The sequence below is a fragment of the Capricornis sumatraensis genome, chromosome 20, assembly GCF_032405125.1.
Source record: "Capricornis sumatraensis isolate serow.1 chromosome 20, serow.2, whole genome shotgun sequence".
Lineage (NCBI taxonomy): Eukaryota > Metazoa > Chordata > Mammalia > Artiodactyla > Bovidae > Capricornis > Capricornis sumatraensis.
Genome location: NC_091088.1, coordinates 29,314,410 through 29,317,462, shown reverse-complemented (window position 1 = coordinate 29,317,462; position 3,053 = coordinate 29,314,410). Strand labels below are relative to the sequence as shown.

The following is a 3,053-nucleotide window of genomic DNA, read 5'->3' as shown; positions in this document are numbered from 1 at the left end:
GGGAAAATAGAGGCTCCGCGGCTTGCTCAGGGTTCAGAGCTGATAAAGGACAGGATAAAGGAGTTGTACTCATACTTGCTTAATGTCAGCGTCTGTGACTCCTGGTTTCTCTCTTCTCTTGCCCTCTGTGGTAGATTGACTTGTCTGCCCACTTCTTAATCCCTCTCTGTACCTACATCCTTTGGCAAGTGATACTGCTGGGGCAAAGGGGCCACGATAGCCAATCCCCCTTTATAAAAATTGAGCTGTGGAGAATGCGGGCATCGATCCCACGACCTCTCACATGCTAAGCGAGCGCTCTACCACTTGAGCTAATTCCCCAGCTGCTATTGTGTGTGTGTGTGTGTGTGTGTGTGTGTTTAGCTCTCCCCATTAGAGGGATGATGCATCCGTCCTTGACTTTGGCCTTGGTCATGTGACTTGCTGTAGCCTGTGAGATGGGGATAAGAATGCCTGTGAGCCAGTTTAAGCCAAAGTCTTAAGTGTCAGCACTTGGCCATCTGTCACTTGGCCATCATCAGTCTTTCCAGGGAGTCGCTCCCCTATGGCTGGGGCCTCACCATGAGCACAGGAGAGCAGAACTGAAGCTGAGCTACAGCTTGAAGCGACTGAGCCCAGCTGATTCACTCAAGTGAGAGATCTTTATTCTTGCTGTGGTGTGTCTCTGGCAAGAGGTGGTTCCTGGTGGCTCTGAATTTATTGTGAGAATGAATGTCTGAAAGGCGAACCTGACTCCCTCTGCCTGATGTTTTAGGCTCCTGGCTCTGCAGCACTTGCCACAGTCCTGGGGAACCTCGTGGATGAAATTAGGTGGTCAACGTGTCTCGGCCTCTCAGCACTGAGAACCCGTGTGGACTCAGGCCAGCGTCCTGGGTTCTAGCCCCAGTCTGCCTGTTATGAGGCTGTTATGAGGCTGGGGGACCTTATCCAAGTCCCTTGCCTTCTCTGTGCCTCCATTTCCTCATGGGTGAGTGAGGGGCTATGGCTGGGTCTCCTCCAGCCTGAACATGCGTGGGATTCCTGGTGACTAAAGACTTTGAAAGACATCATGTATAACTTTCTATTGAAAAGGGGACAACAAGTAGAGATTAGGGCTTACATCCCATGCCAAGTGAAGAAGCAGACAGAAATACCTGGAGAAAGGTGTTTGAAAGTCAAGAGTGAATTCTTCCAGCAAATAGTCTTGCAGAAAAGGTCCCGTCAGAAGGGTCTAATGCTGTGCCACGTTAGGTCTGTTATTCACTTTTGATCTAGCAGAACTTGAATGACCCAAGGCAAGTCTCCCTCTGGATTTGTTAAACCCTGGAAGAGCAGCAGTTATGAGCTGAGCATCTGAAATCAGGCAGGCCTGGGATGGACTCTGGATTCTTTCACATCATAGCTTTGTGACCTTGAGAAATTGGCCCACCCTCTCTGAGCCTCTCCCACTTGCTTATGTATAAAAATGGGACAATAGGAGCTTAGATACACTGAGTTCTTTCCAAGGGTCAGACCTGACTTTGTTTTATTTTTTTTTAACATAAGACATATTTTATATTATAAAGACACAAAATTAAAAGAATGTAAAAAGGTAGCCCTTCCAAAGGAAAAAAAAAACTAAATCAAACTGTTATTATCAGACAGTATAGACTTTTAAGCAAAATGCATTATTAAATATGAAAAAGGTACTAAATTTGCTATAAAATGAAAACATTTAAATAACAAATGAATAAATAGGCCTGGTTTTAATCACTGTGGTGGGAATGAAGTGATTTAATCCTCAAACCAGCCCTGTGGAACAGAACACCATTTATTATTATCCCCATTTTGCAGATAGAGAAACCGAGGCTTAGAGAAGTTAAGTAACTTACAGAGATTGCTCAATGAGTAAATGCTGAAATCTGAGCCAGGATAACTCTTACTTAATCACTACCCAGCATCATCTGCCTCATGGAGGGCAAAAGGTTAAGTGGCTCCACAGAGAGTCTGATGCACAGAAAGTACTCAGAACATCCTAGGAAAACACCCAAGTAACAAAAATCATAATCACCAGAGGAAACCTTACCCCTTTCACAGACTCTGGTCTTGTACACATAAGCCCGAGGAAGGCACGGCAACCTACTCAAGTGTTCTTGCCTGGAGAATCCCACGGACAAAGGAGCCTGATGGGCTATAGTCCACAGGGTCGCAAAGAGTAAGACTTGACTGAAGCGACTGAGCATGCACACATCAGCCCACCTGGGAAGAGTGTCTATTTGCCTTTCTCTGAGCTGATGATTCTCAGAGAGAGGAGAAGGGGACACAGAGGATGAGATGGTTGGATGGCATCACCGACTTGATGGACATGAGTCTGAACAACCTCCGGGAGTTGGTGATGGACAGGGAAGCCTGGCGTTCTGCAGTCCATGGGGTCACAAAGAGTCGGACACAACTGAGCGACTGAACTGACTGAGCTGATTCTAAAGACAGATAATTGGGCTGGGTTTTGCTCCATCTTTTTCTTTTTAACAGCCAAGAATGGCTGAGTGGCCTGCGATTTCTGTCATCTGTGACAATGAATGGCCCCAAAGGGTAGAATGAAGATAAGAGCCATTATCGGCCCTGGGTCTTTAAAGAAAAGTCATCAGATGGTGGCTGGTACAGAGCAAGTGACCTGTTGGGGTGCACAGCCTGCAGTGAATATCTGGGTTCTTTCTCTGGCTCCACCGCAGGCATGAGAGATAACTTTCCAAGAGAAATGTGGGTCATTTCATGGTGGTGGAGCCAGAATGAGGAGATGGCAAAGCTGACATGGCCTGATTGGGGCAGCAAGAAGGAGGCAGATCTCTGCTATTTCTAAGTGTCACTGGGGACCATCCTTCCCAGAGTGGGGAGCCTCAGAGTTTCCAGGTTGGACTGTGAGCTGGGAAGGATTTGTACTCAGAAGCTAATTAGTTTAAGCTGCTGTATCACAGGAATGATAGGATAAGTATCAAGTAACCAGCACCTCAAGAAAATAAACAATGCCACTGGAATCAGGCTAATGCTGAATTAAGAGAGGTGAAAGAATAATAAAGTGCGATTTATGGGTCAGT

At 46.3% G+C, this 3,053-nt stretch overlaps 1 non-coding gene across 1 annotated transcript; it reads right to left on the bottom strand.

The window, feature by feature from the left end:
- Positions 1-248: 248 nt before the first annotated feature.
- Positions 249-321, bottom strand: TRNAA-AGC (transfer RNA alanine (anticodon AGC)). The gene has a single exon. It is a non-coding gene; the product is annotated as a tRNA-Ala (tRNA).
- Between the last annotated feature and the right edge of the window lie 2,732 nt (positions 322-3,053).